Consider the following 24,664-nt stretch of genomic DNA (forward strand, 5'->3'; position numbering starts at 1 on the left):
TGATTTCAAACTATTTACAAATCTACAGTAATCAAAACAGTACAATACTAGCATAAAAACAGACACATAGACCAAAAGAACAGAGTTGAGAGCCCAGAGACAAACCCAAGCATATATGGTCAATTAATTTGACAAGGAAGCCAAAAATACTGTATTGGAAAATGATAGTCTCTTCAATAAATGATGCTGGGAAAACTACATCTTAACACACAAAAGAATGAAACTAGACCCTTATCTTACACCACTCACAGAAATTAACTCAAAATGGATCAAAGACTTAAATGCAAGGTCCAGAACCAAAAAACTCCTAGAAGAAAACATAGGGGAAATCTCCTTGACATTACTCTTTGCAAAGATGTAATGGATATGACACCAAAAGCAAAAATAAATAAGTGGGATTACATCAAATGAAAAAGTTACACAACAAAAGAAGCAATCAACTAAATGAACCTACAAAAGAGAAGAAAATATCAATATCTGCAGACTATATATCTAATAACAGGCTAATATCCAAAATAGATAAGGAGATCATACTTCTCAATGGCAAAAAACAAAAAGTCCACAAATAATAAGATGGACAAAGGACCTTAATAGACATTTTTCCAAAGAAGATATCTGAATGACCAACAGCTATATGAAAAAATGCTCAATACCAGTAATCATCAGGGAAATGCAAATCAAAGTCACAGTGAGATAGCACTTTATACCTGTTAGAATGGTTATGATCAAAAAGACAAGAGAGGGGCTTCCCTGGTGGCGTAGTGGTTGGGAGTCCGCCTGCCGATGCAGGGGACACGGGTTCGTGCCCCGGTCTGGGAAGATCCCACATGCCGCGGAGCGGCTGGGCCCGTGAGCCATGGCCGCTGAGCCTGTGCGTCCAGAGCCTGTGCTCCACAACAGGAGAGCCCGCAACAGTGAGAGGCCTGTGTACCGCAAAAAAAAAAAAAAAAAAAAAAGACAAGAGAGAAAAAGTACTGATGAGGATGTGGAGAAAAGGGAACCCTTATCTGTTGGTGGGAATGTGAATTGGTGCAGCCACTATGGAAAACAGTATGTAGGGTCCTCAAAAAATTAAAGATAAAATTACATATGATCCAGCAATCTCACTTCTGGGTATATATTTGAAGGAAATGAAATCACCATCTTGAAGAGATATCTGCACCTCCATGTTCACTGCAACAGTTTTTACAATAGCCAAGACATGGAAATAACCTAAGTGTTCACTGATGAATAAATTGATAAAGAAAATGTGATATATATATATATATATATATATATATATATATATATATATATATATAATGGAATATTACTCAGCCATAAAAAAGGAAATCCTGCCATTTGAGACAACGCAGATGAAACTAAGGGGCATTGTGCTAAGTGAAATAAGTCACACATTGAGATAAATATTGTATGATCTCACTTAACATATGGAATCTAAAAAAGCCAAACTCACAGAAAAAGAGAACAGTTTGGTGGTTACCAGAGGCAGGGAGGGATGTGGGAGCAATGGGTAAAGATAGCCAAAGGGCACCAACTTCTAGTTATTAGATAAACTTTAGGAATGTCATATAGAGCATGGTGACCATAGTTAACACTACTGTATTGCATATTTCAAAGTTGTGAGAGAGTAAAGAGTAAATCTCAAAATTGCTCACCAGAAAACAGTGGCAATTACATGAGGTTATGGATGTGTTAACTAACCTTATTGTGCTAATCAGTTTGTAATAAATACATACATCAAATCATTATGTTTCTACATCTTAAACTTACACAATGTTATATGTCAATTATATATCAATAAAATTGGAAAACAAAAACTCATCAAATTGCATACATTAAATATGTGCAGTTTATTGTGTGCCAATTATACCTCAATAAAATTGTTAAAAATGAATAAGTAAATTCTTTTTCAAAAATAACGGGAAGACTGTCTCAGGAAGAGAGAAAGGAATGTGCAAAGCCATGGAAGCTTGAGAGAGGAGTTCCAGGTCCCTCAATTAGCATAAATTTCAATGTGACATCAGTATAGGTGTGGGAGGAGGACCCATGAGGAAAGAAAGGACAGCAGAGTGGAAAGATCAGTCCTAAAACTTTGGTTCCTCTTAGAGGTAAAAAACTTTCATCTGTTTATGCATTTCTATTCCACTTTGCTCTAGAAAGAAATTCTGGCAACTTAATAATTTACAATGAAATGATTCTGTAGATCTTTCCATAAGCCCATAAATTGGATGGGCTCCCCAGCAACACTACCATATGCAATTTCTTTGGTGGAATGTGAAAAGCTAGAAACCAAAAAGGAAACAGTTATTAAATGTAATTTTAACAGACTCCAATTTGGAAAAATATGTAATGAGAAACAAAACAGAAATATTAAAAATAGTCATTACTTAAGTAGGGAATCCTGGATTGAGAAAAGAAAGTGATGTCACATACATTACTCTTAGTGTTGTCATAAAACCAGGCCAAACAATAAGAAAAAAATCTGTAGACAGTAATCTGTCATGAGTCAGAGGAAAGTCTCAATCATCCATGAACATTTTTCCAATTCTAATTGATTTAATTCTGTGAATACTGAGATTTGTTTAAAGAAACACAACAATACAGGAAAGAAGCTAGATGGAACTTGCCAATAAATAAAGTATGCCAACTTCTATGCCAAGTTATGTTGCCAATATTCTTTAAAAGCAAAGCCCAGAATTACTATTAAGTGATAATTAAAAGAAAAACACATGCTCAGGGCCAGCCTGATTTACTGGGGGAGGGTAAATTTTGACAGCCTTGTACTTCATAAATTTGTGAGTAAGTCTGTTATACAGTGGACTAACCCAGGCTAATATATACATGCTTTAACTGATTAAAAATGCCAATCTATGCTGATCAACTTACTGTTTCTCTTGCCATAAATTTAATCATTAATTCACTGTGAGTCACTACATAACATAAAATACATTTTTAATTATTATAAATCCATATTTTGAGAGAAAACTAAATCTAGCAATGTTCCAGCAAACAAAAGAAGGAAAGCAATAGAGCCTTAAGAATAATCTCTCTGAAAAGTTTTAACCAGATTGGAATAACTGTAGAGACTTTTCTTTATCTAAAATTAATGTCAGTCTAGGGACTTCCCTGGTGGCTCGGTGATTAAGAATCCGCCTGCCAATGGAGGGACACGGGTTCGAGTCCTGGTCCAGGAAGATCCCACATGCCACGGAGCAACTAAGCCAGTGCACCACAACTACTGAACCTGCGCTCTAGAGCCTGTAAGCGACAACTACTGAGCCCGTGCGCCACAACTACTGAAGCCCACGTGCCTAGAGCCCGTGCTCCGCAACAAGAGAAGCCACTGCAGTGAGAAGCCCACGCACCACAACAAAGAGTAGCCCCCCTCACCGCAACTAGAGAAAGCCCACGCGCAGCAACGAAGACCCAATGCGGCCAAAAAATAAATTAATTAATAAATTAATTTTAAAAAATAAAAATTAATGTCAGTCTATACAACAAATAATCTCATGCACTAGCATGGGCTTATACCGTTCTGATAAACCCAGAGAATAATGGGGAAGTCACCAAGTTAGGCCATTGTCTCTGGAAATATTTGACTTCTATAATACTTAGTCCACTTATAACCAACCTATATGCCTTTTTGCCATATGCCATTTTTATAGATGTGCTTAATACCGTGATTTTTTTTTTTTTTTTTTTTGCGGTACGCGGGCCTCTCACTGCTGTGGCCTCTCCCGCCGCGGAGCACAGGCTCTGGACGCGCAGGCCCAGCGGCCATGGCTCACGGGCCCAGCCGCTCCGCGGCACGTGGGATCCTCCCGGACCGGGGCACGAACCCGCGCCCCCTGCATCGGCAGGCGGACTCCCAACCACTGCGCCACCAGGGAAGCCCAATACCGTGATATTTTTGATCCTAAAGTTATTTGAACTGTATTTCAAGGCCCAGTTCACTGTACCATGAGTCCAGCCCACAAGAGTAGATAGAAAAAAGAAAGAGGCTCTAATTTCTCTCCTTTAATTCTCAGAGCACGTTAGAATAACTCCACGACCTGGTGTCACGGGGGAAAATGAAATGGTACTTTTTGTTTCAGATAGCCGGTTGAACACCACTATGGAAAAATCTTCACCATGTAGGGAGAGTTGCAAGGCTGTGATCTGGGTGTCCTGCAAACTCCCCATTTCTAAGATTATATTTTGTTTTACAAATGAAAGTTTGTTTCATAAAAAACAGTACAGCTCTACTTGGGCTTGTTAAAAGACTGTACATTCCACAGCGGCTACAGAAAATGGATGCAGAAATCAGAGCCCTGGGGTTATTTGCCTGAAAGGATCTGGAGAAATACAAAACTGCTTTTATAAAAGTCTTTCTAGAAATCAGACTGCTGTGATTAGGATGTGAAAATTGAGGGGTTTGCTTTCTAATATTTCCATTTCCATGCTCCCTTCTGGGTTATGACAATTAATTGGCCTACTTGGGGCTAAGTGCAGCCAGCTCTGTGATAATTGCTGAAAAACCTATCCTGGAGCCAAAATAACTCCTTGGGAATTTCACTTTTCAGTCAATGAGAGACTCCAGGACAAATACTTAATCTCTGTCTGATACATCCCTCCCAGTTACCTTTACAGGATGACTAAAGGGTCCACATGTTGGCAGTGGCTTTTTTTAAACCTTGTGAATAATAATAAAAAAAAAAAATGTGTGCAGTCTGAAGTTATATTATTAAACATTAGAGTAGCAAAATCTTTTGAGAGCTATAGTATTGAGTCTTGCTGACTTTCATCTAGTTTGCCCATGACTGAAGTGATCCATGTGGATTAAGGCAATAATTCAATCTGAATGTTTGCTTTGTATTTTAAAAACAAATGAAATGTTGAACCGTTGTCAGTGTTAGCTTGATCTTTATTGTAACTCTTTGCTAAGATTATGAGGATTACACTGAGCACTTGAAGTAAGATTTGAATAGTGACAAATACCAGGTTACTATTATCTGGTTTCAGCATCAATCAAAGAAGTGTTAAATAATCAGATAATGTCTCCAAGCTCTCAAAAAAACGAAATCCCTTTATGCTAATCCACACATGCTACTAATCATGAGGCAACCACAGAAACCACCCAGAAAACAGTATCTATGGTTGCATTCACAGATCCTGTATTCAGTATAAATTAGGAATCTGTTCTGATTCATCCACACGTCTCATACCTTTAGGCAAAAAAAAAAAAACCTATGGGTTGCAGGATCTCCTCTGGCTTATGAAACTCACTGTGAGATCCCCATTCTTGCTTCTGGTGATTCCTTCCTATTTTTCACCTGTTTTTGGACCCAACTTAAAAAATGAAAACATAGTTATTATAGAATCATGGTATTTTGAGTCTAAACTAGATCTTCAAAATGGTTTAATCTAATCCATTCACTTTATAGATAACAAAACTGAAGCCTACAGGATTATAGTTCATTTTTAGTAGAACTCAAAACTTCTGATCCAGAGCTCAATTATATTTTTATGACACCAAATTAGTTTTTTGTTTTGGAAATTTATTGTCTGCCTGCTCTCTAAATTATCATTATTTATGAAGAGGAAGACACTTAGAATTTTTTAACAAAGCTCTAGAACATTGCTTTCCATTTTCATTTGATGATATGGGTGCCTTTATGAACATTTTCAGTGAGAAGCAAGGATTCTAAGCATACCAAAAAGTCAACATGTTTACTTTAGTATACGGTTGATCCTTGAACAACATGAGTTTGAACTGTGCCGCTCCACTTATATGCAGATTTTTTTTCAATAAATATACTGGAATTTTTTTTGAGATTTGTGACAATTTGAAAAAACTCTCAGGTGAAATTTGTGGCCCAGAAATATTGAAAAACTTAAGAAAAATGTCATGAATGCACAAAATAAATGTAAATAGTAGTCTATCCTTTCATAGACAGAAGATGTGTAATATTTAATATGAAATACTGAAATTAGCAAACAATAATTTTAAACCAAGTATAATAAATATTTTTAAGAATTTAAAGGAAAAGGTGGCATAGTAAGTAAATATATGAGGAATCTCAGCACAGTAATTAAATCTATTATAAAGAATCAAATGGAAAAGTCTAGAACTGAAAATTACACTATCTGAAATAAAAATTCATCAGATGAACTTTACAGTAGACTGGAGACCAGAGAAGAAAGGACAATGAAATTAAAGACAAAAAATTAGAAATTATCCAATTTGAAGAACAGAGAATAGAATATTTTTTTAAAGTGCAGTTACTTGTGGAATGACATTAAGCAATATAATATTCATGTATGTTTTGTGCCAGAGAGAAGTCAAAAAAATTCTTGAAAAAAATGATATCTCAAATTTTCTTCATATTTGATAGAAACCATCAACACAGATCCAAGAACTGCAGCAAACCCAGAACAAGATTAATGCAAAGACAGCCACATCTAGGCACATTTAATCAAACTGCTGAAAATCAAAAATAAACAAAATATCTTAAAAGCAGCCAGAGAAAAAGACAATTTTTATAGAGAGGAACAATGATTTAATTGAGAGCTTACTTCTCATCAAAAACAATAAAGTCCGGAAGACAACGGAATGGCATCTTTAAAAGGTTTTAAGAAAAAAAAAAACTACCAGAATTATAATATTCTGTTTTCTAATAAAAGTATCCTTCAAATTATGAGCTAGAGATTCAAATAAACAAAACCTGAGAGAATCCATTGCCAGTAAATCTTCACTACAAGAAACAGTAAAGGAATTCTTCAGAATAAAGGGAAATAACACCTAAGGAAAACTTGAAAGGAAACAAGAGCAAATACCTGAAATGGTAAAGATGTGGGTAAGTAGAAAAGATTTAAGAGAAATGTGTCTTCAAATTCAGGGGCTCACTGTTGTGGTTTTCTGTCTCTGACCCTCAGGTTTTAATAATTTCAGTTACCTTTGCCTCCAGAGCACAGTGAAGCTCTTATTATCTGCTTGGGCTATTGCCCTGAGGGAATAAACCAAGGTAATTCTCTGATTTCTTTTTCTCAAGTACTCTCTGTGCCCTTGCTCTGCAATGTATTCAAAGAGCTGTTTTCTATATTTTGTCAAGGTTTCACTTTGTTGTCAGCAAGAGAGTCTTACAAGCTAGTCAGTCATGGCTGAAACAATAAGTCAGCCAAGCAACCTTTAAAGAGGAAACCAAAGCTAAGGAGCTTAACTTTGTATTTCCAGACATTACAAAGTTACAGCAATTAAAACAATATGGCTTGATGTAAGGAGAAAAAAAATACACAAATTGAACATAATAGAGTCCAGAATAGACACACGTAGATGGAACTAAATTTATGGCAAAGGTAGCATTTGATCTCAGAGGAAAATGTACAGACCTTTCAAAAACTGAAATTGGAAAAAAAAAAAAAATATATATATATATATATAAAATCTGTACACCTAATTCACATTATATGCAAGAATCAGTTTAGATGAATTATAGATCTAAATGTTAATTATAAAATAATAGAGTTTCTTGAAGTAAACACAGGAGAATATTTGAATAATCTTGGTCTAGGCAAAGACTACTTAAACTGAACACAAAAAGCATTAAAGATAAAGGAAAATATTTTAAAATTAAATTACATTAAAATTATAATATTCTGTTCAACACCAGTAAATCAAACAACACCAATAACAGTGAAACTACAGAGTGAAAATTGTGTTTAGTTTTGGTTTTGGTTTTGGTTTCGTTTTGCCACAGTTAAGGATAGAGATAGGGCTAAACACCTATCAGAATAAATATAATTTATTTAAATTTAATATAAAAAATTATAGTAGTTAAGTGTTGTCAAGGTTATGTAGGAACAAGGACTCTCACATATTTTTTGATAGGAGAGTAAATTAGTGACACCACTTTGAGGAACAATTTGGCAGGGTCTATTAAAGCTAATATTAGTGAAACATCTAAAACTGAGAAATTCCACTTCTGATATATGTCTAAGAAAAATGTACACCTACATTTATTAAAAGATATGTACAAGAATATTTATAGTAACATTATTTGTAATAACCAAAAATGTAATCAACCCAAATGCACATCAATAGTATAACAGATAATTAGACTTACAGGTAGTTATACAAAAGAATACCATCCAACAATGAAAACGAACAAAATCATGCTACTCACTATAACGTGGATGGATCTCATAAATCTAATATTGAGCAAAAGATGACAAAGAGAATCAGGCATACAAGAGCACTTATGTATATAAATTTATATGAAGATCGAAACAGGCAAAAGTAATCAGTGATGTTAGAGGTCAGGATAGCCGTTATCCGGAAAGAGAATCAGAGACTGGGAAGGAATAAAGAGGAAATGTCTAAGGTTCTAATATTTTTGACCCGGATAAAGGTTACAGAAGTTTATAACATGAACAGTCTTTGAGCCCTGTTTTCTGGTTTGTATGTTTGTATATAAGCATACTATGCTTTGATACAAGAAGCATCTTACTAAACATGAAGTTTGGTAGAACAGAAGGTGTGGGTACAATGATGAATTGGCAAGAAAGGGCAACAACAGCAAGGTTACAGAGATAATTGTTTTGAATTCAGGTTTTCTAGGGCAATAGCTTTCAAACTCTTTTAAAGCCAAAAACTCACATTGTGTGTGTGTGTGTTTATACTTACTTAGGTATATATAGAAAATGAAAGAGAACGTTTACAAAACGGTACCACACCAATAGCAACACACTCTGGTAACTTCTATTCTAGGTACTTTTCAATTATCTTTCTCAATCTGAAAAAGATCATCTACAAAAAACTATGGTGGCAACATCATTTTTATTGGAGAAAATTTGAACACTTTCTCCATGAATTTGGGAATAAGACTAAGTCACTAACACCACTACCAGTCAGCATCGTACCAGATGTGTTATCCAGTTCACTTAAACAAGGAAAATAAATGAAGTTATAAAGATTGGAAAGAAAGTAAACTTAAATCACGTCAGGATTGTATATGTAGAAAATCCAATGCTTGGTTGGGAGATTCTTCAAAACCAGGATTGTCCAATTCCCTAGTTTATCTTTTTTTTTTTTTTTTTGCAGTACGTGGGCCTCTCACTGCCGTGGCCTCTCCCGTTGCGGAGCACAGGCTCCGGATGCGCAGGCTCGGCGGCCATGGCTCACGGGCGCAGCCGCTCCGCGGCATGTGGGATCTTCCCGGACCGGGGCATGAACCCGTGTCCCCTGCATCGGCAGGCGGACTCTCAACCACTGCGCCACCAGGGAAGCCCCTTAGTTTATCATTTTAATCAATAATCTACAATATCTTTATTTTCAGCTAATGAAAACATAGCATGTGTTCAATACATACTTTTTTTGAGGTAGATACATACAATGAGTGAGAGTGAGATTCAAATTCTAATTGTAGGTAGGCTTTGAACCAAAATTGTAAATTTTCATAACATGGTTTTAATGTCTAAAATCATTTACAGTTTCAAATCTCTTTATCAAATTTTCATACAAACTTCTTCTCTGAACGAACAAATTTCTTAGCATACAGACATTAATACTATTATAGAACTGTTAAAGCTAATAATTCAAATGCCCAGTGAATGCCTAACAAAGTTAGCTTAACTATACTAGGAATGAGTATATCAGTTATCAAATGCTAAGTACAGACTTAAGTATGTAGAATAAAGCAAATACCTTCCAAAGATTGTCTTTCCATCTTTAGCTCTATTCTGCCTTTTATTTTCATGTTATCAAGTAAAGAAATTAGGTGTGTATGGGTATTTGTGTGAGTGTGAATGTGTGTGTGTTTGGGTGTGTGTTCTGCAGGTAACACTGGGTGATTCTACAAGTGCTCCACAGCCAAGACGTTTCTAGGGCAAATGAGCTGGAACTTTAGTACCTGGTTGCCTCTGGGAAAACTACCTTGGTTAACAGGAATTGATCCAACAGGCTTGTTGGCTAGCGTCCAGCTCAATAGGAGGTCACATTTTTCAAAAATGCGTTTTTAATTTTGTATGTTTATTTATTTATTTTGGAACTCCACTGGGACTTCTCAGGATTTAAACTTGTATTACTTTTTAAATATATTCTCCTAAGGATATTTAAAAGTTCTCTTTCATGTATAGCTTCAAATTGAGTTCAGAAACTCAAGGCAAGGATATTCGGTGTGTCTTAACCCTTAAAGTTAATGACTTCTAATTAACCCAGCAAGAAGCTAATGACCTGTAATCACTTGCCAATTGATTGAGTCTTTTTTTTTTTTTTTTTGGTAAAATTAGTCTGGGTGAAACTGAGAGGGCTCTGGCTGGTGGGGAAAAGCAGAGGAGGATCCATGTTTAAGAAGTCACTCACAAGGTGAGTTCTGAAAGATATTCAGGGTAATGGGAACCATATTTGTGGTCTTTTGCCAATTATTATAAGACCTATGAATGGTGTTGTAAATAAAATGCACGTATTGGAGACTCTATAACTGAAACAATGAGGCAGTCGTTATCTAATGTCATTTCAGTGACCTTAGTGCTTATCACTTGCAACAATTCAGTTACAAAAAGAGGAATACACAGCAAAACTATGCATCAGATAATTGATTTTATGAGATACTTCACTTACAAAGATATATATATACTTTGGTTGATGAAAGCTGTTCTATAAGAAGATGGCAGAACATGTATGATTATGAATCACATAAACATTTATTAAGAATCTGCCTTTGAGCCAGAATCTGGGCTATCCATTGGGCATTGAAAGATGAATAACCCACAGACCCTTTCTCCAGGAGTTTACACTGTCCCAGATTAATGAATAATCACCTAGAGCAAGGAACCCTATGACAAAGAAATACTTTACAGAGTATAAATTTTGAAAATGCATGCATAATCCTCTCAGGTCCTTCATACAGAGCACACATATATTTTTATACCTCTTAGAATTTGCCAGTTACTAGCAATACTGAAGCTCAGGAGGCTGACAAAGGAATCTCAACACAAGGAAGATTTGATGGAACAGTGGTATTGGCTAGCCTTATTTGAATTGTAAGAAATGTTCCAGAGAACATTCAAAAGCAGTCCCTACAATTCCAGCTATGGAACAAGATATCTAGTTTAAGACTAACACTATTCAAAAGCATTATGCGTTAAAAAGAGTGGTTTGTGACTAGGTATAATTGGTTGTAACAGAGTGATAAGACACTGGAAAAAATTGTCATTATTCATTACTATTTTTCAAGATAAGAAAACATACAGAGAAGCCTGACATTATGGAACAATTTTCACAACCATGATGTAAAAAGCTGTACCAATAAGGAGAAATTTTTTTTTTTTTTTTGCGGCACGCGGGCCTCTCACTGCTGTGGCCTCTCCCGCTGCAGAGCACAGGCTCCGGACGCACAGGCCCAGCGGCCATGGCTCACGGGCCCAGCCGCTCCGCGGCATGTGGGATCTTCCCGGACCGGGGCACAAACCCGTGTCCCCTGCATCGGCAGGCGGACTCTCAACCACTGCGCCACCAGGGAAGCCCAATAAGGAGAAATTTTAAAATAAAATAAAGCAAAAAAAAAAGTACAGTGCTTCAAACACTATCTTTTTCCCCCTTAGAGCATGGTTGAGAGCAATTCAGCCCTACAATTTTTTTCCAACAGAGAAACAAGAAGGCCAGGGTTATCAGCAGCACTGGGCTCACGAAGCCACGGCCCTTTCTGCCTCTAAACGTGGTCAATACCTGCTTCCTCACCAGTCCTGCAGTGAGTCACCCACTGACTCACTCATTTTTAGCTGGCACCCCTCTTTTTAAGTGCCTGTCAAATATCCTACTTACTACTATGGCAAGAAAAAAATCATCAAAGTAGGAGAGTAAAGGAAAAAAAAAGTAGATGTTGTTGTTTTAGACCAGAGCCTGGCCTTTCTTCTGGTTTCTCTTCTCATCCCCCAAAGCCATCTTCTCCTACTGCTCTCTATACGATGCCTCTCAGCACCACAAATCTCCAGGCGATCTAGTTTGAAAACTCAGGTAAGTTCAACCCTACCTGCTATTTGTACCAGTAAAACACAGCATGTTATCCTTGCAAATAAATATACATAAAGATCATCAATTAATCTTTCCTCCAAACTACACAATCCTCTGAGTAAAATTAATAATTACAGACACAATTATGCTCTATTAGCATGAGTAAAATGTTTATGGAAAGAACCTTAGCTAAGTAAATGCAAATGATGGTAAATCATAGGCACAGAATCTTTACTTTGCTGTTTCCTCTGGAAGGAAATTTCCTAAGATCTTTCCCTGCTTTCTTCTCATTTTTGAGGGCTCAGTTCAGATGCCATCTACTGAGAATGGCCATTCTTAACTATCGCCTTTCATGAAACACCCCAAACGCCCTTTTCCACATTACCTTGTTTAGTTCTTACAGCACTTTGATTTTTATTTATTGTTCTTTTGTTAATTGGCTGTCTGTCTCTCCCATTAGCCTGTAAGCTCCATGAGAGCTGAGAACTTGCCTTTCTGATTCACCTCACTATTTCCAGTGCCTAGAATCATGCTTGGCATATAGTAGGTACTCATGAATATCCAATCAGTGAACGAATGAACAAATGAAATGCTCATGTTTTTGTTGCAAAGGAAAGGATTATATAGAAATAAAAAGGTGACCACCTGCAAACCAAGCGCAAGACTAATTTTACATGGAAGTATTTGTAGTTTACCAGGCAGCACTTATTACACACTTGAATTTTCAGACCTGTATTAATTTTCCTGAAATTGTACATATAATAAACATCTTTATAAGTGTGGAGAATATGCAAAAGACCCCACACATAACAATGGCAAATGCACAGTATTACAGTGAAGTAAAATGGCTTCTCTATGTGACAACTGGCTCAAAGTTAAATTTCTAAGTAATTGACTTAGAATCGTTACCTGTTTTTTTAAAAATGAATTTGCAGATTGAGACACACTAACTCTATCCACATTGTAAACTCATGAAACATAGCAATTATAAATTGATCAAAGTAGATGAGAGCAATAAAAATTCATAACCTAGTTCCCACATAGGTAGGTCACCTATGAACAACCAATTAAGCAATATAATACAAAAGAACAGGAATTATTCATTTTGATCTATATTCTAATTGTGTTAAATGTTGTTGCACAATATGATTTTGAATTCTCATTGAAAAGAAGACCTTAAAAAATGAATGGTATTTTCTTAGCCATAAAATCAAAATCTGAGTTGCATGACTCTTAAAGTACTTTTCCTGGCTAATCCACTTTTTGCTATTAAAAGTGTGATAAATTATTATATGATTCAAAACCATAATATAACTAAAGGAAATGATCGTTTGAAAGGATTTTGATTGAATTATGTTTCAAATTATGTCTCAAGAGTACTTGCCTAAAACACATTATTTTTCTCCGTATTTTTAAGTGTCAGATCTGCTATAAGGCAGAACTTTAGGTAGCAAGCTAGAAAAATTCACTTGTAGATTAACAATAGGCGTTTTCATGTATTTTGGATAGAACAAAGCTGTCTGAATTCATTCTGTATTGATTAAGAGAAAAAAACAGTATATAAAAATTATGTTTTGTAAACTCTACACCTTTCCTTGGTCTTGCCACTGGGGAAATTTTTGTTTTATGTTAAACCCCAGTGATGAAGAGCTATGTGATTCATTTCAATATCTGTACTCAAAAAAAAAAAAAAGAAAATTAGATTAAACTATAATAAGGAAATTTCAGAACCAGGGTTCATTTTACTGTAAGAGGTGGACAGATGTGGGGGAATGTGGATTTGCTAACCTAGAATCTTTTTTTTTCACTGTAAAGATAATTAATTCTCTTTCTATACTGTAATATCGTTCAAGTCAGACCTCCAAGAAAAATTGATTCTGAAAATCTGACATAGCCGTGCTGGAGTTCCATAGGATTACACTGAAGATTTACTATCGAGAGCATGTCCTTACACAGCTGAAGGTTTGGGAAAATATTAAACCTATAAAAGTTAAGTGTCAATTTGTTAAAATCAATGACACAAAATTAGAACAATTTATCGTGAAACAACAGGGAGACTTGTAGATATACATCTAGTACAGTCAAGTATTCAGTCATTACAACATAAAGCATTTTGAAATATTTTTAAAACCAAATTTGTAGTCACAACAATTTCTGAGCCTCTTTTTCACTGCACTAAAAATTTGTTTTAGTTATTTTCCCAAAGATGCTTATAAAGTGCACCAATACTATGTGACGTGATCAATAAATGCTGATGATTGATTGATTGATGTCTTGGTCCTGGACAGAAGAGTTTCTAAGTCACCTGTGCCTTCTTGCAAGACGAAGATTGCAATACGGAATTGTACATATTATAAAGTCACCCCTCTGAACTTGTGTGTAATTCATACCATCTATGTAAATTCTGAAAATTTTCTGTAAAACAGACAAGGCCATGGCTAAGTTCAATGTACATTGTGCAAGAAAATATTACTTAAAAGCTTTTACAATAAATGCTGGAGAGGGTGTGGAGAAAAGGGAACACTCTTGCACTGCTGGTGGGAATGTGAATTGGTACAGCCACTATGGAGAACAGTATGGAGGTTCCTTAAAAAACTACAAATAGAACTACCATATGACCCAGCAATCCCACTACTGGGCATATACCCTGAGAAAACCATAATTCAAAAAGAGTCATGTACAAAAATGTTCATTGCAGCTCTATTTACAATGGCCCGGAGACGGAAACAACCTAAGTGTCCATCATTGGATGAATGGATAAAGAAGATGTGGCACATATATAGAATGGAATATTACTCAGCCATAAAAAGAAACGAAATTGAGCTATTTGTAATGAGGTGGATGGACCTAGAGTCTGTCATACAGAGTGAAGTAAGTCAGGAAGAGAAAGACAAATACTGTATGCTAACACATATATATGGAATTTAAGGGAAAAAAAGGTCATGAAGAACCTAGGGGTAAGACGGGAATAAAGATGCAGACCTACTAGAGAATGGACTCGAGGACACGGGGAGGGGGAAGGGTAAGCTGTGACGAAGTGAGAGAGTGGCATAGACATATATACACTACCAAACGTAAAACAGATAGCTAGTGGGAAGCAGCTGCATAGCACAGGGAGATCAGCTCGGTGCTTTGTGACCGCCTAGAGGGGTGGGATAGGGAGGGTGGGAGGGAGGGAGACGCAAGAGGGAAGAGATATGGGAACATATGTATATGTATAACTGATTCACTTTGTTATAAAGCAGAAACTAACACACCATTGTAAAGCAATTATACTCCAATAAAGATGTAAAAAAAAAAAGCTTTTAATTGAGAAAAATTAAATAGTTTACATCATTTATATTTTCTAAATTCCCTTGTGTTTCTTTCTCACAACCACTGCTGAACGTAAATTTGCCTTTCCTTAATGAAATCACTTCTAAGGACATAGTCATCTGAATATGACTTACTTAAAAAAAAAAAACAAAAAAAAAACCAAGTCCAGAAATGATATTGCAACTTCACATTCTCATGACACCTTGGTCAAAATCCTGAGAAAATATTGACAAAGTTATTATTTTAAGATATTAAATACCAATAATAATATGTGTGGCAATCTAGCTAAATAGCACACTAAAACCCACCCTGTTAAGAATGTCAGGAAAATTTAGTTCATGGAAAACAACAAAAAATTTTAGATTAATTTTAAATTATTGAGTTATATCCAGACTCAGTCTTTCTTCTCTCCTCTAATTTTTACATATTTTTAGAGAATCCTGATGATATAAAGATGAATGAAAGCCAGCTCCTAATAGAGCCCATTCTTCAGTCTATTGGAAGAGATATATGTGAATAATAATAAAGATTCGAGCTATGATATGTGGAAACTGTAGCCCTCATACATTGCTAGTGGGAATATAAAATGGTGCAGCCAGATTGGAAAAGATTTTGGCAGTTCCTCAAAATGTGAAACACAGAATTACCACACTATCCAGCGATTCCACTCCCAGGTATCACCCAAGAGAAATAAAAGCTTATATCTATACAAAAACTTGTACACAAATATTCATAGCAGCTTTTATTCATAATAGCTGAAAATGGAAACAATCCAAATGTCCATCTACTGATAAATGAATAAATTAAACGTGATATATTCATACAATGGACTATTACTCATCAAGAAAAAAAATGAATTACTGATACATGCTACAACATAGCTAAACCTCAAAAGCATTCTAACTGAAGAAGTCAGTGACAAAAGACCACATATATTTATCTGTTTTTACGAAATGCCCAGGATAGGCAAATCTACAGAGAAAGAAAGTAGATTAGTGGTTGTCTAGGGGGAAGAAGCAGTAGGTGGAGGTGGAAGGGAGGGTGCAGAGTCACTGAGAATGAGCAGTAGGGTTTTGGGGCAATAAAAATGTTCTAAATCTAGATGATATGGCTGCACAATTCTGTGAATATACATTTAAACAGGTAAATGTTATAGTATATAGCTTATAGATCATGTATCAATAAAGCTATTAAAATACAAGGCAATATGTTGTAAAATAAAAATAAAAAGTAAAGCACTCCTGAGGATGGAAAAGAGAATAAGTAATTCCTTGTGTGGTAGGGCAAGGGACGAAACGGAATATTCGAGGTTTCCCAGAAGAGAACATTTTTAAGCCAGATCTTGAAGAATTAGTAGAAATTCTCTAAGTTGAGAACATTTGTCATGTTAGGCAGAGAGGTGAAAGCATGAACACAGGAAAAAATCATAGTTTATTTGATGAATGATTGAGTAGCGGGAGGACAGATAGACTTATGGGAGGAAAGGCATTTGGAGTGATAGGGAATGGTAGAAAATAGACTCAAAAGACAGGTAGAGAACAGGACTCCTTAAAGCCCTTTAGGCCATGCTAAAAAAAAAGAGATACATTTCTTTGTATTTGACAGAACGCTATTAAAGTTTTTCTTAAGAAAATTAGCATACTCCTTTTTGTTTTAGAGAAATAAAATACAACTCTTCTAGATAAGATTTCCGTCTCTGATCAAAATTGTCTACGAAAAAAAAAATTGTCTACGGAATCTAGGAATTAATAAGACACTTATAAGACACTGATTTTGACTGCTCATCAATTGAATAAGTAGGAAGAGCGGAACTCTTCCACTTTCAGGGATAGATTTCTTTTAACTTTGCGGTTCAAGAGGGAGCTGATATAATCTTACAGACAAACCTTCCTGGCCACAGGTCTATCCAGGGATATTCTTGAGCTAAGTAAAGTCAATCATAGTAACCATGACACGGTCCAAAGTCTTTGGTCCTTTGTCACCATTTTTTTTTTCTCTAATTGGGACTAAGAAATGAGATCCCCTTTCTGTTTGATTGTTTGATGGTAAAACTGAAAAGATAAGGTAATCCAAAAGTCACTAATTTTATTGGTGCCAGTGTCATAGAGAATGTCTGTTTACGAAAATTAAGTAGAAAAGCAAAAACTGGCAGCAGTAAGAAACGAGGGGCATCCTGATGGTATTCAAATCCATGGTTCTAGCAAGCTCTGAGGCCACACCCTGCCCCTCTTGGTAATGGGAGCCTAATTTCCTCTTTTGGGTGAAGCTGGCTAAAGTTGAATTTCTGTCACTTGTGGCAAAATATTTCAAACAGTAGTAGAGTTAGCCAGTTTAAGCAGTAGATACTTGCTGGCTTATTTGATGCACCACAATTTATCAGTCACCTGATATCTATGACCTTCTGGTTTGGCTAGAACGTGGATATTAAACTCAGAAGCAAGAACAATGTGTATGTGCTGTGAAAGGGGAACTGAAAAGGGAAGAAATGAAAAAGTTTCATAAATTTTTAACGTCTGTTCCTAGCCAATAGATGGATGTTATCATATCCTAAATGGACACATTTACTCTTAGAAAGTCATTTGCAACTAAGAATGTAGGTCAGAGATTCCAAATATCTAGGATGTGTGTCAACTCTCCCTCCATACTTTTGGCAGGCATGGCTAGCTGACAACAGAATTTTACTAAACCTGGATGTGCCCTAGAATTCTTCATGAACAGCTCTCTAGGAAGCCACTGACAATTAAGTAGAGTTTGCATGCAAGATAAAATCTACTTGCCAGCCTCGATTAGGTTAGTGATAATTATCTTAATAAAATCATTATGACCCTTTTCTCTCTTCTCTATAAAGTTAAACCTTACTATCAGTTTAAGACAGAAAGCCTGCTTTCAGGAATCTATTATTCATGTATTCCATAGTGTCATTTTAAGCAAGGGGTCACCTTTCCCAATATATGTGCATTTTAATCCTTTACTACAAACATTGGATGAAAGGATTTCCTTTTGGTGATAAAGAATTTCAGGCATCTGAGAGCAAATGGAAGAGTTATTTCAGGAAGACTTTTTCCCAGAGTTCCTGAAAGCCCACCATGTGTTTGGGGCTAATCCCCCCTTTTCGGAAGTCATACCACCTCTATTCTACCCACCAGGCCCACTCTAGACAAAGAGAATTTGAGGGAAAGTTTGACCTGGTTTATTAAATGAACTGCCCGCAGTTCATTTTATAGTTCAGAAATCTGTCAAACCTGATTTCAATATCCCTCAATATTCTATAGACCTAAAGTTAAAAATAATATGTATTTTTTCTACCTGGTACATTCTCTGATTTCTCTTAGCCAAGATAGGGGTGGGGGGATATCAACCAGCTGCTTCTAGAAGCTAAGCTCCTGAATCCTTGCAACAACTGTCGGGAGCCTGTTCTCTTACACACACACACACACACACACACACACACACACACACCCCACACACACACACACCCACATACACACACACCCACACACACCCCACACACACCCCTACACCCACACCCACACCCCCACACCCCACCCCACCTCCACACCCTCCCCACACACACCCACACACACCCACACACCCCACACACACACGACTATGACAAACTAAGGAAATCATATTAATTTAATTTAAGGCACATACACACATTTATACCAAAAGTGGAAATCCAGAATGTGTGCATGGAGTGAAAACCTCGTCTCCTTTTTCCCCTCCTAAAGAAGTCCCATTGTTCTTTGTCTTTCTCACGAAGTTGTCAAGAACAATGAAGGGCCTGAGATTTTATCCTAACTAGAAGCTAATTAGGTAGCTCACCAAAGTTCCATGGATTCTGTCAAAAGTCATGAGACTCAGAGGTCAGTGACAAACGACTTTGTTATTCAAGAAATAACAGTAGCCAGAATAACCGCATTTTCCTGCTCCAGTTCCACAAGCCTAATTCCCGAAGGGCAACTCAAAGAGGTTCAGGTGACATTTGTACTTGCAGTGGGTTGTATTAGAGGAGAAGAAAACTGGGTTTAGGGAATTCAAGTCTTTTATAATGGGCAGTAAACGTGTCTGCCCATTTGTGCTACAGGAATATATTATGGTATGGTATGGTATAATATAATATGGTATATATAGTATCTTTATTATTATTATTATTATTATATTAAGCAAATCTGCCTTTTGCTCTAGAGACACTATCTGTATCTTCCAAGGCTGGTTAATATTTAAAAAATCCTTAGAAAAATAGCACAAGAACAATAGCAGTCAGTGCCTCTGCTCACAAGACATGTAAAAATGAGACACGTGGAAAATTATCTCTCAACAGATGTGTACAACAGATTCTTATTTGTTAAGTCAATATGGGTTGATTATATTAAAAGTCATAGAAGTCCAATTAAATTAATAATGATCAATAGATTTCATGATAAATGTTCTCATTGAGAATTTCTGAATGTAATATTAACTGATTATTGTCATGTAATGGTAAAAAATACTGTCAATGTATAAATTCAGAAAATCAAATTTCAAAAGAAAGTAGGGGCCATTTTATCCCTATCTTATTCCAAGAGTGGAACGCACATTGAAAACAATCCGGGAAGAATTTTATAATTAGAGCAGCAGCTTCATCAATCTGAAATCAACCATTTAAAGATGGTGTAGTACATATTGGACATTGGTTTGCCTTTGTGACAAATGTGTAAAAAATATTTTTATTTTAATTATGTGTGACCCAGAAAGCCAGCTTTATTTTAGATAAAATAGGTAACTGACTAAAATAAGCATCATATATTTATGCCCTCAAATGACAGCTCACTTCAGATTTTATAACGTAAATCTATAATCAACAGTAGTTTAAAAGTATGCTACTGCTAACTAGAAATAAAATTTGACACGCACTCCCCTTCAATCACTTAATAAAGTGATTGAAGTAATTCCAATATTTTTACTATAAACTTGTCAGGTGTGTAAAATGCCATTACCATGCACGTGACTCACATAGAAGCTGTGCTTACCACTGTGGAACAGGTGATGATCTCACTTCCAAACTTACTTCTGCTCATGAAGGGCCCTCATCTCTCACTTCAGGCACAAATTGGTCCCTGCCTTCCCCTATAACTTCAAGGTCTTATCTTCCCTAGGTTGGCATCTCACAAGGGACCCTAAACAAGGGAGGCATTTTTAGGAGCCGCCATAGAATTGCTGTACATTATTTGAGTGATACGCCAGTTGGTAATCCGGCATGAACTTGATCCAAGGCCACATCTGGTGGGCGTCAGACTGGATTGAATCTTTCGGGCCACCTGAGCTCCATGCTATTATCCAGGACTGTATCCATCGTTTCAAGGCTCTAAAAACTCCAAACTCTAGTAGTTTCCTTTAGCTCCTGTGCTCCCGATTTGTCTATTCCTTTCCAAGCATATGTTTAAGGGACCATATACCAGGTCATTACAGTTCAATTGAAACACTTTGTAGAGGCAAAGTTGCCTTTCTTTAGAATGAGCCTGCATAAGTAGATATTCAAATATTTCCTCTCTGTCGTACTCCTTGTTAACACACTAATGTTTCACTTGTCATCAGGCTGGCCTCTGCCTTGTGCTAACAATTCCTTCATTCTTTTGTCACTGCACGTAAATCTTCACCCTGTTCAAATTAGCCCATTTCAAGTTGTTCTCCTCGAGTGTGGCTCCCTGATCAACACATTGCTGTCAGTTTCCAACATGGAAGAAAACCAGCATGCCTTCCACCTTCCATGAGGGTTGGTTCAATTTTAAGAACGCTGATAGCCAGCAGCTTAATGACCACTTTTGGGTTTTTTTCTCTATTTCCTGCCTGTCTAAGCAGCAGAGTGTATGAGACTGAATGAACCCAGTAAATGTGGTACTGGTTTGTATTTTTCTTGAATGAAAAGCCATAATTAGTTTGTTTCCTTTATACAGTGTAAAACGAACAAGATGGATTAGAGTGGTTGCTTCAAGTAATTATGCAATTAAGATGTGTGTGCACTGCTAAGTGAATTCATAATCTTTAGGAAATTCTTTTCAGTTATGACTAGTGCATCGTAAGCAATGTTTTAGCTTTTAAAACCTCAACAAATGTTTATTTTTTTCCTTAACATGCCGAACTAGACTTTATTGACATACTGGCCTACAAATGTTGGTGTTTAAATTTTAGCTGGCTAGAAATGCTCTAGAAAGGTTCATAATCAAGCCTGAAAATCTGAATTACCTAAAGAGCACTTGTTAAAAATTGCCCTAATGCACTCACTGAAACTAACAGTCAACAGCTTGGATTTTATGTATTTCTTGCTTCTAAGAGCTTGCTATGAATTAAATCTGTATGGCCTGACAATAACATTATCTGAACATTCGAAACTAATTACATTGCTGCAAATATTCTGCAGGAAGCTAAATCAATATGAAATTCAAAAGTGCACAGCAAGCTTATTTGCTTCATAATATACCTATTTACCATTTTTAAATTATAGCATTGTGATTTTTGTAATTCCATCCTAATTTGGTGGAATGATGAAATTCCATCATTCCATCCTAACTTGTCTTTCATTACTACCAAAACATAATCAATCAGAAATGCACAGAGAATCTGTTCATTCAACAATTATAACCACCATTCAATAATTCATATCTAATGAACCAGAAAATATTCTCACGTGTATTATAATTATCTTTGTACATGTTTTATATTACTCTATCTCATTTTCATCAGCCAAAGAACCTAGTTTAGTACATTGAACATACATACACACATATTTGTTGAAGGAAGTGCTGGAGGGAAGCGGGGAAGGGAAGGAAGCAAAAGGAAAGAGGGAATACCTACTTTTAGATTTTTTAATTAATTATTTTACACATTTTCAAAAGTTAAATATAAGTTTAATTGTAACTGGGCAAGGGTATCATGAAAAGGTTCTGATTTTTGCAGTGAATCTTCAAAATTATTTCAACCCTCTGCATAAAATTTACTTTTAGAAGAAGTTGAGACTCTGATGGTAAATACTTTATCTCAGGGATAAGTTAATAGAAATATTTCCTGGTTTTAACATCCTAATATTTTACAAAGGTGTTTGGTATTCTCTAAATTAAATATGTTTAAGTATATTTACATTTTATAAACAATTAACTAATCCATATTTTCCCCAAATGTGAAACCATTCCATCACCATTTTCAAATATGTTTACTTAGCTTTAACTTAAAAAGAAGTAATATAAAGACCAATATTTGTGCTAATGATAATCAAGTTCTTCAGTAACTATGAGTTTTCACAAGATTTTTTTTGGCGGGGGTTCCTAAGATTTTGGGTCATCAAAATAAGGAAGGTTTTCTTTCCTTTTCTTAACTTTGAGGTATCCTATCTTTCTCTTGTACTTGTAACTCCAGCTTTGGAAATGGCATCTTGTGGTTAGCCTCAAAGTGAGCATCTTATACCTTCAACTCAAATTATATTTATGTTGACCAATTCTAAATTTTAATTTCAAACACAGCTGTTTCCTCCAAGCTCCAAATATCTCCAACTGCCTAATCAACATTACAGTTCAAAAGCTGTGTTATTTTCACTTAAAAATGAACTTAAATGTCAGTGTATTACTCCTTATCTTTCTGTTTGGATCAGTGGCACCTATACCCCATGTGACACATGCCTGAAATAATTTTGGACCCTCCTGCATGGTGACAACCACCTTTTCTCTAAATTGTGCTGGAATTGGACTTTTCTTGGGAAAGAATTGTAGTCACAGACTGGAAGGCTTGTGATGCTTTAACGTGTGAAAATAATCACCCACGTACTTCTTCCTGATTTAAGGATGTTAGATACAGACTCAGTAAGAAGAAGCATGTTATTTAAAAGCAAAGCTCAAGAACTGTAATATGACCTTTTACCTTGTGTATCAAGTGATCTTGAACGTCCAGGTGACTACAACATTGAGAAGCTGTACCATATTCAAGAGTCAGCAGCAAGATGCCACAAAGTCCTTTTGTATCTCCATCAGGATTTACAAGTGTTTCTGACAAAAGATGAAAGGTGACACCATTTGAGATACACCATAAACTAGTGAAGATTCAGTCCGCATGCTGCACTTTCTCTAACTCTTTCAAGCCTTACTCATCAGTTATTGATTGTTGACCAATGTATTACAGGTGATCAAATACCTATCCCTGAACATAAACTATTCCAACTATTCCAAATAATTCCAAACTATTCCAAGGATTTTCTACACTTTTCCAGTATTTCATGGAAAGGCTAGATTTCCAGGATTCTTGGTGTTTCCAAATTCCATGATGTCCTCTGTAACTTGCTCAGCGAACAAACCTGATGTGTGAGATGCTTATCACAAAACAAACTTATTTGAATTATTGTTTTCATTAAGTTTTCCAGAACTCTATTTTATCCTACTTTTGGATTAAGAAAAAGAAAAAAAAAAGCGGTCCCATTATTTTCTGAACATTCTTAGGTAATTTCAGTGTCCAATGGTGACTTTTAAGACATAAAATACAAACTAAATTTTTAACAAAATAGAATATTAGAATGTTTAGTTCCATGAAATAATCAAGTTTGACCTTCATTCAAAGATATTCTCTCTTCTCTGTCATTAGCTAAGGTAAGGGAAATGATCAGCCTCTTCCCTTCTCCCTCTCCCTCCTCCTTTCTCAGTAGCTACTACTTCTGCCCTCCCAGGTTCGGGGCAGGGAGGATTGAGGGTAGGAAGACGGATCAGGAAAATCCTTATTGAATTGGTAGGCAGGTTTCATTCTCTGAGTCTGGAAGTTGTTTGAAGAAAACTCTCTCCTCTTTGCAAGTTATTAGGTTTTCCGGAGCCTCCCTTTCCTTGCTCTACCCCGCCCTCTGTTCATTCGTAGGGATCTCTGACTTGTAATTCTCCTCTATTCTGGCCGCTTAGTCCTTCTGTAGCTTTTCAGAATTCAGAGGTTGAACTCTAGCAGTTCTCTTCAGGCGTATGTACAGAGGGCTGTGGGGAGTGGGGACAGGGCAGGAGGAAAATAATTAAACCAACCGTAATCTTATTTCCACCTTGTTCTAGTCATCAGTCAACTCAGCCTTTGAGTCGGGAGAAAATAATTGTAAAAAGACATTTTGAGATGAGACATTGAGGACCTAAGAATTATAAAGGAAGTTTCAATGGGCCCTACAGGAGAATTACTTCCACTCAGCGTATAAAAAAGGAAATAATGTGATTCAAGTTTTAGACTCACAAATTAATTAAACTTGCACTGTGTTTCCTAAAAACTCTGAGGATCTGTGAATCTATTAAAAAATTCTAGACTATTTTTTCTTCCAGCAATAGGAAGATAGATGCTGCTTTTTTTGCAGTCTTAGAAAGTAATAGT

General features: G+C 36.1%; 1 long non-coding RNA gene across 2 annotated transcripts in view; it reads right to left on the reverse strand.

The window, feature by feature from the left end:
* The window catches only part of LOC117195652 (uncharacterized), a 57,336-nt gene that overhangs the window by 27,870 nt on the left and 4,802 nt on the right, over positions 1-24,664 (reverse strand). For both annotated transcript variants that reach the window (XR_007474551.1, XR_007474550.1), the window contains exon 2: positions 23,198-23,322. This is a non-coding gene — a long non-coding RNA (uncharacterized LOC117195652). The remainder of the gene's footprint in view (positions 1-23,197; positions 23,323-24,664) is intronic.

Source organism: Orcinus orca, chromosome 21 (genome assembly GCF_937001465.1).
Source record: "Orcinus orca chromosome 21, mOrcOrc1.1, whole genome shotgun sequence".
Lineage (NCBI taxonomy): Eukaryota > Metazoa > Chordata > Mammalia > Artiodactyla > Delphinidae > Orcinus > Orcinus orca.